At 47.0% G+C, this 13764-nt stretch overlaps 1 pseudogene; it reads left to right on the forward strand.

Annotated features, from left to right (window-relative positions):
- The first annotated feature begins 8691 nt into the window (after window positions 1–8691).
- LOC135532774 (thyroid receptor-interacting protein 11-like) overlaps window positions 8692–13764 on the forward strand; it is a 29427-nt pseudogene continuing 24354 nt past the window's right edge.

The following is a 13764-nucleotide window of genomic DNA, read 5'->3' on the forward strand; positions in this document are numbered from 1 at the left end:
TGAGACAGGAGGGAACAGTTTTGACTGGGGAGACACTCAGTGGTAGGGAGGCGAGCAGGCCCATCTGATCAGATGATACTGCGGTGCCGTTCCCCAGCCCGGACAGGGTCAAACAGGCAGGATATAACCCCAACCACTTTGCCAAGGCACAGCCCCCACACCACTAGAGGGATATCTTCAACCACCAACCTACTACCCTGACACAAGGCAGAGTATAGCCCACGAAGACCTCCCCACGGCACGAACCCGAGGGGGCACAAACTCAATCATAGGACCTACTGAATAAATAGTCTTAAAGACTTAAAGGTTGAGACCGAGTTTGCGTCTCACATGGGTAGGCAGACCATTCCATGAAAATGGAGCTCTATAGGAGAAAGCCCTGCTTTCAGCTGTTTGCTTAGAAATTCTAGGGACAGTAAGGAGGCCTGCGTCTTGTGACCGTAGCGCACGTGTAGGTATGTACGGCAGGACCAAATCGAAAAGATAAGTAGGAGGAGCAAGCCCATGTAATGCTTTGTAGGTTTGCAGTAAACCTTGAAATCAGCCCTAGCCTTGACAGGAAGCCAGTGTAGGGAGGCTAGCACTGGAGTAATATGATCAAATATTTTGGTTCTAGTCAGGATTCTAGCAGCCGTATTTAGCACTAACTGAAATTTATATTCAGTGCTTTATCCGGGTAGCCAGAAAGTTGCGCATTGCAGTAGTCTAATTTAGAAGAGACACAAGCATGGATTCATTTTTCTGCATCATTTTTTGACAAAGTTTCAGATTTTTGCAATGTTACGTAGATGGAAAAAAGCTGTCCTTGAAGCAGTCTTGATATGTTCGTCAAAAGAGAGCTCAGTGTCCAGAGTAACGCCGAGGTCCTTCACAGTTTTATTTGAGACGACTGTACAACCATCAAGATTAATTGTCAGATCCAACAGAAGATCTCTTTGTTTCTTGGGACATAGATGTTTGTTCTATGTTTTGTCCGAGTTTAAAGGTAAAACATTTGCCTCCATCCACTTCCTTATGTCTGAAACACAGGCTTCCAGGGAGGGCAATGTTGGGGCTTCACCACGTTTTATTGAAATGTACAGCTGTGTGTCATCCGCATAGCAGTGAAGGTTAACATTATGTTTTCGAATGACATCACCAAGAGGTAAAATATATAGTGAAAACAATAGTGGTCCCAAAATGGAACCTGGAGGGACACCGACATTTACAGTTGATTTGTCAGAAGACAAACCATCCACAGAGACAAACTGCTATCTTTCCGACAGATAAGATAACCAATTTGGGTTTCCAATCTCTCCAAAAGAATGTGGTGATCGATGGTATCAAAAGCAGCACTAAGGTCTAGGAGCACGAGGACAGATGCAGAGCCTCGATCTGACGCCATTAAAGGTCATTTACCACCTTCACAAGTGCAGTCTCAGTGCTATGATGGGGTCTAAAACCAAACTGATGCATTTCATATACATTGTTTGTCTTCAGGAAGGCACTGAGTTGCTGTGCAACAGCTTTTTCAAACATTTTTGAGAGGAATGGGAGATTCGATATGGGCCGATTCTTCGCTTTTGAAAATATTTTCTGGGTTTGGCTTTTTCAAGAGAGGCTTTATTACTGCCACTTTTAGTGAGTTTGGTACACATCCGGTGGATAGAGAGCCGTTTATTATGTTCAACATAGAGCTGCTCTATCAGTAGTTTAGTTGGAATAGGGTCCAGTATGCAGCTTGAAGGTTTAGAGGCCATGATTATTTTCATCAATGTGTCAAGAGATATAGTATTAAAAAACTTGAGTGTCTCCCTTAATCCTAGGTCCTGGCAGAGTTGTGCAGACTCAGGACAACTGAGCTTTGAAGGAATAGGCAGATTTAAAGAGGAGTCCGTAATTTGCTTTCTAATGATCATGATCTTTTTGTCAAAGAAGTTCATGCTGAAGTGAAAGCCATCCTCTTGTGGGATTGTTCTTATTCTCCTCAATTAAGTTGAAAAAAAAAATAGGATGATCGAGCAGCAGTAAGGGCTCTTCAGTACTGTCTTTCCAAGCTAGTCGGTAGACTTCCAGTTTGGTGTGGCGCCGTTTCCGTTCCAATTTTCTGGAAGCTTTCTTCAGAGCACAAAATGGCTGGTCTCCGTCTATTTTATGCAAACAAGAATCTTACAAATTCTCATAAAATAGATTTAATTAAGGGTTTTCAATTAATGAAAACACATTGGCATAATTAAATTACAGTAACAGCAGTTATAGTCAATGAACTAATCTGATCTAAACTGATCATAATCTTGATGTGATTGGCCTGACTGAAACATGGCTTAAGCCTGATGAATTTACTGTGTAAAATGAGGCCTCACCTCCTGGTTATATTAGGGTTAGATGCTGGACTAGATTAGATGCTGTGGAACACCGACCAGATGCTGCTGAACACCGACCAGATGCTGTTGAACACCGACCAGATGCTGTTGAACACCGAGAATGACCAGATGCTGTTGACTAGATTGAACACCGACCAGATGCTGTGGAACACCGAACTGTTGAACACCGACTAGATGCTGTTGAACACCACCAGATGCTGTGGAACACCGACCAGATGCTGTGGAACACCGACCAGATGCTGTTGAGATGCTGTTGAACCGACCAGATGCTGTTGAACACCGACCAGATGCTGTTGAACACCGACCAGATGCTGCTGAACACCGACCAGATGCTGCTGAACACCGACCAGATGCTGTGGAACACCAGACTGTAGATGCTGCTGAACACCGACTAGATGCTGTTGAACACCGACCAGATGCTGAACACCGACCAGACCAGATGCTGCAGATGTTGTTGAACACCGACTAGATGCTGTTGAACACCGACTAGATGCTGCTGAACACCGACTAGATGCTGTTGAACACCGACTAGATGCTGCTGAACACCGACTAGATGCTGCTGAACACCGACTAGATGCTGTTGAACACCGACTAGATGCTGCTGATGCTGTTGCACACCGACTAGATGCTGTTGACTAGATGCTGTTGAACACCGACTAGATGCTGTTGAACACCGACTAGATGCTGCTGAACACCTACCTACTAGATGCTGTTGAACACCGACTAGATGCTGCTGAACACCGACTAGATGCTGTTGAACACCTAGAGAGGAACCCCTGTTAGCACTGGTCTGGCCCACTCCATAACCTACCTGACCCTTCCTGCTGATTATGTCAGAGAAAACCCACCACCTTGCCTGCTGTACCTGCCCTCCCCTTGGACTCCTGCTTCTTCTAAATAAAAGATACTGACCCACATCTAAGTTGGGAGATTCTTAATTCCCAATGAAACAGGTGTGTGTGTGTGTGTGTGTATAGTGCACCTTTCTTTGAATGCCAACGTCTGGTGTACTATAAGACTCCCTGTCAATAAACATTTGTAAAAAATGTTGTCCATTTCACATTATACACTATACAAAACATGTCATAGGAATTTATTGTGGGTGTTGACTTTTGACTGAAAACTATATATGTGATATGAAATCCACATTATGGAGAAAAGCGCATTATAATTCCCATTTAAAGTATTTTATAACAGTGTGGAAAGTATTGCTTTCTTGAATACAGCCCTGGTATGTTGTTCCTCCCCACATCCCGTGATTCCATGGTGCGGCTGGGCTGGCCACGTCCATCTATGTGACAGCTCAGCACCAAGCTGAGATGGCAGCCTCACTCAGTGGTCTGAACCGGTGGAATCATATAGGATAAAGACGACCGATATACCAGACAATCGCTTCGTTAATGTTTTTTTGCGGTTCAGCGGTTATCTAGCTTGTCTCTCGGCTTTCGTAAAACCACAGTCAAGATGACCAGTCTGACCGCAGTGAAATGACTTAATGTTAACATATGAACGAGCTGTCTATCTAGATATTCTCTTAAAATGTCATCGTGGCTGGGTGGACTGGGCTCTGGCTTGGGCCAGTCTCTAGGCCAGGTCGGGGAAGCCTGTCCTCATTCACCGGACAAATATCCACCTTCACAAAATATATGCTGCTGGAAGAAGTTGAAGGTGAGTTAAAAAATATGTCAGAAGAAACATTAGCCAGCCAGCACTCAGCAGCATGACACTCAAGTCAGTAATAAAGTAATCACTACAAACTATGTAACTGTTAAACCAATTATCTACATCACCGGTTGCTCTATAACTGGACTAGACTTTTCCAGATCCAGATAGTTTTCTTTTAAGAGAGAATTTTTATCAGATGGGTCATCGGCACCAACCCAAAACAACAAGCAATGGAACAAATGCAACCCATTCGTCTTACATATTCCCAGACGCGAATAGCATTACTTTCTATGATGTATTTATTGTGTGTCTAGTGCTGAATAAAAGACGTTTCGATTAGAGTTGTACTTTTTTAAAATTTTGTTTGGGGTGAATATAGCAAAGACTAGCCAAAAGTAATGTAATGAAACAGGCAAGGAGCAGGTCTCGAACCCTCGACCTTGGAGCCCGAGGTCTGGCGCGCTATCGACTGTGCCGCAAAAACATGCTCGTGCCTTTCCGCGCTTAAAAACCCAGATGTCGTTACAGTAATAATGATCAAAGAGTTGTGACAGCGCTTATAAGTGACTTAACACTGAGCCGCTTCTAGTGTGGTGATATTCAGAGATCCACTTCGAGCAGCAAGACTCCTGTTGCTGATGTCATATGTCAACAAGCATTTAACTCATTCATTGACAGAAACCACAAGTAGACATTGTATCACTGCGTAACAACATCATTCCATCCAACATACTGTAATGAAATAGGCAGGGAGCAGGTCTAATAATGATGCGCTCATTTAAGCACTGAACCAGCCATCGCTGAATAAGTGATATAAATCGCACGTGACTTTGCTTTGCTAACTGTATTGTAACCTCGACCTTCTAGCCCGAGGTCTGGCGCGCTATCGACTGTGCCGCAAAAGCATGCTCGTGCCGCAGGACAGAAACAGCCTGGAGGAGAGGAGGAGAGGAGCTGAGGAGCTGGAGGGACAGAAACAGACTGGAGGGGAGGAGGAGAGGAGCTGGAGGAACAGAAACAGACTGGAGGGGAGGAGGAGAGGAGCTGGAGGAACAGAAACAGACTGGAGGGGAGGAGTAGAGGAGCTGGAGGGACAGAAACAGACTGGAGGGGAGGAGGAGAGGAGCTGGAGGGACAGAAACAGACTGGAGGGGAAGGAGAGAGGAGCTGGAGGAGCTGGAGGGGGAGGAGGGACAGAGAAACAGACTGGAGGAGAGGAGGAGAGGAGCTGGAGGAACAGAAACTGACTGGAGGGGAGGAGGAGAGGAGCTGGAGGAACAGAAACAGACTGGAGGGGAGGAGGAGAGGAGCTGGAGGGACAGAAACAGACTGGAGGGGAGGAGGAGGAGCTGGAGGAACAACTGACTGGAGGGGAGAGGGAGGAGCTGGAGGGACAGAAACAGACTGGAGGGGAGGAGGAGCTGGAGGGACAGAAACAGACTGGAGGAGAGGAGAGAGGAGCTGGAGGAACAGCAGGTTGGAGGAGAGGAGCTGGAGGAACAGAAACAGACTGGAGGGAGGAGGAGAGGAGCTGGAGGAACAGAAACAGACTGGAGGGGAGGAGGAGAGGAGCTGGAGGAACAGAAACAGACTGGAGGAGAGGAGGAGAGGAGCTGGAGGAACAGAAACAGACTGGAGGAGAGGAGGAGAGGAGCTGGAGGAACAGAAACAGACTGGAGGGGAGGAGGAGAGGAGCTGGAGGGACAGAAACAGACTGGAGGAGAGGAGGAGAGGAGCTGGAGGGACAGAAACAGACTGGAGGGGAGGAGGAGAGGAGCTGGAGGGACAGAAACAGACTGGAGGGGAGGAGGAGAGGAGCTGGAGGAACAGAAACAGACTGGAGGGAGGAGGAGAGGAGCTGGAGGAACAGAAACAGACTGGAGGAGAGGAGGAGAGAGCTGGAGGGACAGCAACAGACTGGAGGAGAGGAGGAGAGGAGCTGGAGGAACAGAAACAGACTGGAGGGGAGGAGGAGAGGAGCTGGAGGAACAGCTGGAGTGGAGCTGGAGGAACAGAAACAGACTGGAGGGGAGGAGAGAGGAGCTGGAGGAACAGACTGGAGTGGAGGAGGAGAGGAGCTGGAGGAACAGAAACAGACTGGAGGAGGAGGAGGAGGAGCTGGAGGAACAGAAACAGACTGGAGGGGAGGAGGAGAGGAGCTGGAGGGACAGAAACAGACTGGAGGGGAGGAGGAGAGGAGCTGGAGGAACAGAAACAGACTGGAGGAGAGGAGCTGGAGGAACAGAAACAGACTGGAGGAGAGGAGGAGAGGAGCTGGAGGGACAGAAACAGACTTGTGGAGGAGATGAGCTGGAGGAACAGACTGGAGTGGAGGAGGAGAGGAGCTGGAGGAACAGAAACAGACTGGAGGGGAGGACTGGAGGAACAGAAACAGACTGGAGGGGAGGAGGAGAGGAGCTGGAGGAACAGAAACAGACTGGAGGGGAGGAGGAGAGGAGCTGGAGGGACAGAAACAGACTGGAGGGGAGGAGGAGAGGAGCTGGAGGAACAGAAACAGACTGGAGGAGAGGAGGAGAGGAGCTGGAGGGACAGAAACAGACTGGAGGGGAGGAGGAGAGGAGCTGGAGGAACAGAAACAGACTGGAGGGGAGGAGGGAGGAGAGGGGAGACTGGAGGGGAGGAGGAGAGGAGGAGGGACAGAAACAGACTGGAGGGGAGGAGGAGAGGAGCTGGAGGAACAGAAACAGACTGGAGGAGAGGAGGAGGAGCTGGAGGGACAGAAACAGACTGGAGGGGAGGAGGAGAGGAGCTGGAGGAACAGAAACAGACTGGAGGGGAGGAGGAGAGGAGCTGGAGGGACAGAAACAGACTGGAGGGGAGGAGGAGAGGAGCTGGAGGAACAGAAACAGACAGACTGGAGGAACAGGACTGGAGGGAGGAGGAGAGGAGCTGGAGGAACAGAAACAGACTGGAGGGGGAGGAGGAGAGGAGCTGGAGGAACAGAAACCGACTGGAGGGGAGGAGCTGGAGGAACAGAAACAGACTGGAGGGGAGGAGGAGAGGAGCTGGAGGAACAGAAACAGACTGGAGGGGAAGGAGGAGAGGAGCTGGAGGAACAGAAACAGACTGGAGGGGAGGAGGAGAGGAGCTGGAGGAACAGAAACAGACTGGAGGAGAGGAGCTGGAGGAACAGAAACAGACTGGAGGAGAGGAGGAGAGGAGCTGGAGGGACAGAAACAGACTGGAGGGGAGGAGGAGAGGAGCTGGAGGGACAGAAACAGACTGGAGGTAAGGAGATGGAGGTTTAGACCAGGACCCGTAGAGACTAGTGCACTACTTTAGACCAGAGCACTACTTTAGACCAGGGCCCATAGAGACTAGTGCACTACTTTAGACCCAGAGACCCTACTTTAGACCAGAGCCCATAGGACTAGTGCACTACTTTAGACCAGGGCCCATAAGGACTAGTGGACTTTAGACCAGGGCCCATAGTGACTAGTGCACTACTTTAGACCAGGGCCCATAGAGACTAGTGCACTACTTTAGACCAGGACCCATAGAGACTAGTGCACTACTTTAGACCAGGACCCATAGAGACTAGTGCACTACTTTAGACCAGGACCCATAGGGACTTGTGTACTACTTTAGACCAGGACCCATAGGGACTAGTGCACTACTTTAGACCAGGACCCATAGGGACTCGTGTACTACTTTAGACCATAGAGACCACTACTTTAGACCAGGACCCATAGGGACTAGTGCACTACTTTAGACCAGGACCCATAGGGACTCGTGTACTACTTTAGACCAGGACCCATAGGGACTCGTGCACTACTTTAGACCAGGACCCATAGGGACTAGTGCACTACTTTAGACCGTAGGGGTCAACAGCCACACTGTGCGTCTTTAACGGTTGGATTGTATTCAGTTAAATGCACTGGTATAGCTAAATACACTGAGTGCACAAAACATTAAGAACACCATCCTCATATTGAGTTGGACGTCCCCCATTTTCCCCCAGAATGACCCCTCAGAATGACTCTACAGGTGTCGAAAGCGTTCCACAGGGATGTCATGGACTCTACAAGGTCTCGAAAGCGTTCCACAGGGATGCTGGCCCATGTTGACTCCAATGCTTCCCACAATTGTGTGTCAAGTTGGCTAGGTGTTCTTTGGGTGGTGGACCATTCTAGATACACACATTCCCCTTACATTATCCATCCTTACCTCAGGTTACTGTCTCTCACATTCCCCTAACATGTCCATCCTTACCTCAGGTTACTCACATTCCCCTCACATTATCCATCCTTATTACTGTCTCTCACATTTACATTATCCATCCAGGTTACTGTCTTACATTCCCCTAACATGTCCATCCTTACCTCAGGTTACTGTCTCTCATTCCCCTCACATTATCCATCCTTACATTATCCATTCTAACATGTCCATCCTTACCTCAGGTTACTGTCTCTCACATTCCCCTTACATTATCCATCCTTACCTCAGGGTACACATTATCCCATTATATTATAAATCCTTACCTCAGGTTATTGTCTCTCACATTGTCATTATCCATCCTTACCTCAGGTTACTGTCTCTCACGTTCCCCTAACATGTCCATCCTTACCTCAGGTTAATGTCTCTCACGTTCCCCTAACATGTTCCTCACTGTATTCTAACCCTTCCAGGTAACAGTCTGGCCATGGTTACTCAGGACTCCTCAACTAAGGCCTTATCCCTCCACAGCACCTCCCTGCAGGAGGCCGCAGAGGAGAGACTGAAGGAGCTCACATCCAGGCTGGAGGAGGCAGCAGAGGATAATCTGCAGAGGATAATCTGGATAAATACTCCAAAGTTCCATCAGCTGTCCGTCCGGGTGGCTGGTCTCAGATTATCCCACAGGTGAAGAAGCCGGATGTGGAGGTCCTGGGCTGGCGTGGTTCTCTGGCAACAGCTCTGGTAGACATTCCTGCAGTCAGCATGCCAATTGCACGCTCCCTCAAAATTTGAGACATCTGTGGCATTGTGTCGTGTGATAAAACTGCACATTTTACAGTGGCCTTCTATTGTCCCCAGCACAAGGTGCACCTATGTAACGATCATGCGGTTTAATCAGCTTCTTGATATGCCACACCTGAAATGGAGAAATGCTCACTAACAAGGATAAGAACAACATTTTAGAGAAATAAGCTTTTTGTGTGAATGGAACATTTTATATTTTCATATTTTATTTCAACTCATGAAACATGAGAACAACACTTTACATATTGCATTTATATTTTAGTTCAGGATACATTAAATAAACTGTGTTGACTTAACATTGTGACTTTGAGAATCTAGATGTCTTAAACTATAATGTCCTTCTGTTGTTGATGAGAGTGTCAGATGGATCAGTTGATTATTCAAAAGGTGATTATTTAGTTAGTTTAGTTGATTAGGATCCCATTAGCTGTTGCTCATGCATCAGAAACTCTTCCCGAGGCCATGGATAATGATTGTGTGTTCCGATTTAGATTTTTACATTTTTTAAATATTTTTTTCCCCCAGATGAATCTACTGGAGAGACTTGCGTGTGCCGAGGACAGAGTGGAGTCAGACCTCCATCTCCCAGCCGCCGCAGAGCAGATAGCAGAGCTGAGGGCTGAGCTGGAGAAGAGAGAGCAGGCCCTGAAAGACAACCAGGAGGAACGAGACACACTCGTCATCACGCTGGAAGACCTGGACCGACAGAACACGGAAGCTACACAGGTCTGGTTAGAACTGGTGCAGACCGCACTGTGTTTTAATCAACCAATCAAATCTATTTATAATGCCCGTTTTACAGCAGTAGTAGTCCCAACCACTATTGGGTTCAGAACATTTCAAAATAGAGAGGAAATGGATGATCCCCCTAGAGAGGAAATGGATGAATCCCCTAGAGGGGAAATGGATGAATCCCCCTAGAGAGGAAATGGAGGATGACCTAGATAGAAAATGGATGATCACCTAGAGAGGAAATGGATGGTCACCTAGAGAGGAAATGGATGGTCACCTAGAGAGGAAATGGATGATCCCCCTAGAGAGGAAATGGGAGGAAATGGATGATCACCAGAGAGGAAATGGATGGTCACCTAGAGAGGAAATGGATGGTCACCTGGAGAGAGGATATGGATGGTCACCTAGAGAGAAATGGATGGTCACCCGAGAGGAAATGGATGATCACCTAGAGAGGAAATGGATGATCATCTAGATAGGAAATGGATGGTCACCTCGAGAGGAAATGGATGATCCCCCTAGAGAGGAAATGGATGATCACCTAGAGAGGAAATGGATGGTCACCTCGAGAGGAAATGGATGATCATCTAGATAGGAAATGGATGGTCACCTCGAGAGGAAATGGATGATCCCCCTAGAGAGGAAATGGATGATCACCTAGAGAGGAAATGGATGATCACCTACAGAGGAAATGGATGGTCACCTCGAGAGGAAATGGATGATCATCTAGAGAGGAAATGGATGGTCACCTAGATAGGAAATGTATGATCCCCTAGAATATATTTAAAGGTTGATCAGGTTGTGGTTGTGACACTCACTTTTAGTCTGACGATATTAAACAAAAGTCTACGAAACATTTATATTAGTTTCGACACACAGCAATGTAACACTTCCTGGATATGGAACAGCCAATCACAACCAATGCCTGAAGTAGTGCACCATGCACTGATAAATTGGTCGTGTATAGGAAGGAATGTGTTGATATTAATGTAGTGGTTGTGTATAGGAAGGAATGTGTTGATATTAATGTAGTGGTTGTGTATAGGAAGGAATGTGTTGATATTAATGTAGTGGTCGTGTATAGGAAGGAATGTGTTGATATTAATGTATTGGTCGTGTATAGGAAGGAATGTGTTGATATTAATGTAGTGGTTGTGTATAGGAAGGAATGTGTTGATATTGGGATATATTGGTCATGTATAGGAAGGAATGTGTTGATATTAATGTATTGGTCATGTATAGGAAGGAATGTGTTGATATTGGGATATATTGGTCGTGTATAGGAAGGAATGTGTTGATATTAATGTAGTGGTCATGTATAGGAAGGAATGTGTTGATATTAATGTATTGGTCATGTATAGGAAGGAATGTGTTGATATTAATGTAGTGGTTGTGTATAGGAAGGAATGTGTTGATATTGGGATGTATTGGTCATGTATAGGAAGGAATGTGTTTATTGGGATATATGTGTATAGGAAGGAATGTGTTTATTGGGATATATTGTATAGGAAGGAATGTGTTTATTGGGATATATTGGTTGTGTATAGGAAGGAATGTGTTGATATTAGGATATATTGGTCGTGTATAGGAAGGAATGTGTTGATATTAATGTATTGGTTGTGTATAGGAAGGAATGTGTTTATTGGGATATATTGGTCGTGTATAGGAAGGAATGTGTTGATATTAATGTATTGGTCGTGTGTATAGGAAGGAATGTGTTGATATTCATGGGGATATATTGGTTGTATAGGAAGGAATGTGTTTATTGGGATATATTGGTCGTGTATAGGAAGGAATGTGTTTATTGGGATATATTGGTTGTGTATAGGAAGGAATGTATTGATATTAATGTAGTGGTCGTGTATAGGAAGGAATGTGTTGATATTAATGTATTGGTCGTGTATAGGAAGGAATGTGTTTATTGGGATATATTGGTTGTGTATAGGAAGGAATGTGTTGATATTAATGTAGTGGTCGTGTATAGGAAGGAATGTGTTGATATTCATGTATTGGTCGTGTATAGGAAGGAATGTGTTTATTGGGATATATTGGTCGTGTATAGGAAGGAATGTGTTTATTGGGATATATTGGTCGTGTATAGGAAGGAATGTGTTTATTGGGATATATTGGTTGTGTATAGGAAGGAATGTGTTGATATTGGGATATACACAGCGTCTTAGACCATGTTGAAAAGAAAGTCCATCAAGGATTACCACATGTTTTTAACGATTTAACCCCTTTTACAGAATTTAGACTTATTAAAGTAAGACTACCTATAAAATGGTTATCGAGATGCTATTATTCTGTTCTTGTGTCTCCATGTGATCTCAGTGTAGGAGATGCTCTCTGTTCAGCTGAAGGACTCTGAGTCTGAGGTGTTCAGGTTGCAGTCAGAGCTCAGTACCACCACCGACCAGAGGGTGGCGCTACAGGAAGAACTACAGGCCCAGCAGGAGAGACTGAACCAGAGTGCTTACACCCTGAACCACCTCCACATGGGCAAGCAACAGCTGGAGGCCACCGTCAAGGAGTTGAGGGAGAAACTTGGACGGGCAAAGAGAACCAGGTGCTCCAGAGAACCGTACAGGAGAGGGAGGAGCAGCTGTCTGCTGCCCGGGCAGAGCTGTGCGAGGCTGGGGGAGAGGGAGAGAATCCGGGGGTCCGGAGAGGAGCTGGAGGAGCTCAGGAGAGAGCTGACTGAGATGAGGAGCTCCCAGGAGAAGGTGATGTCAGAAGACTACGAGATGAAGATGGAGAAGCAGAGGCTGAAGACAGAGGCTGAGCAGGCCCAGGGGAGGATAGAGGAGCAGGTCAGGGAGGTCCAGGATGCTCTCAGCAGAACCGTCCAACATCAAAGCTCTGAGGCTGGAGAAGAGCCAGCTGGAAGGGGAGCTGATTCAGGCAGAGAGGGGCCTCCAGGAGCAAGTCAGGCAGTACCAGCAGACCATCGAGGAGCTGACCCAGGCAGAGAGGGGCCTCCAGGAGCAAGTCAGGCAGTACCAGCAGACCATCGAGGAGCTGACCCAGGCAGAGAGGGGCCTCCAGGAGCAAGTCAGGCAGTACCAGCAGACCATCGAGGAGCTGACCCAGGCAGAGAGGGGCCTCCAGGAGCAGGTCAGGCAGACCATCGAGGAGCTGACCGCTGCCCACTCCATGGACGCCTCGGCACTACAGGTCCACTGTTGTTTCACTACTGTTTTACTATCTTCATGTATCTACATTCAAATTTATTGTTTTATCTTTTCACTTTTGAAGCATTTTGACAATGAACTGTATTGTTTATTCTTTTGGTAAGGAATGTGTTGTACTAATAGCTTGATTATTTTCAGACGGCGCATGAGAGGACTTGTGAAGCTGAACCAGGAGATGAACCTGGAGAAGAACCTGGAGAAGAACCTGGAGAAGAACCTGGAGAAGAACCTGGAGAAGAACCTGGAGAAGAACCTGGAGAAGAACCAGGAGATGAACCTGGAGAAGAACCTGGAGATGAACCTGGAGAGAACCTGGAGATGAACCTGGAGAAGAACCTGGAGATGAACCTGGAGATGAACCTGGAGCTGAACCAGGAGATGAACCTGGAGAAGAACCTGGAGAAGAACCTGGAGAAGAACCTGGAGATGAACCTGGAGAAGAACCTGGAGAAGAACCTGGAGATGAACCTGGAGAAGAACCTGGAGATGAACCTGGAGAGAACCTGGAGATGAACCTGGAGAAGAACCTGGAGCTGAACCTGGAGAGGAACCGGAGAGGAACCTGGAGAGGAACCTGGAGATGAACCTGGAGATGAACCTGGAGATGAACCTGGAGAAGAACCTGGAGATGAACCTGGAGAGAACCTGGAGAAGAACCTGGAGATGAACCTGGAGAAGAACCTGGAGATGAACCTGGAGAAGAACCTGGAGAAGAACCTGGAGAAGAACCTGGAGATGAACCTGGAGATGAACCTGGAGATGAACCTGGAGATGAGGCCTGGAGAAGAACCTGGAGATGAACCTGGAGATGAAGAGCTGAACCAGGAGAT

The sequence above is a fragment of the Oncorhynchus masou genome, unplaced genomic scaffold (genome assembly GCF_036934945.1).
Source record: "Oncorhynchus masou masou isolate Uvic2021 unplaced genomic scaffold, UVic_Omas_1.1 unplaced_scaffold_2016, whole genome shotgun sequence".
In the NCBI taxonomy this organism is placed as follows: Eukaryota; Metazoa; Chordata; class Actinopteri; order Salmoniformes; family Salmonidae; genus Oncorhynchus; species Oncorhynchus masou.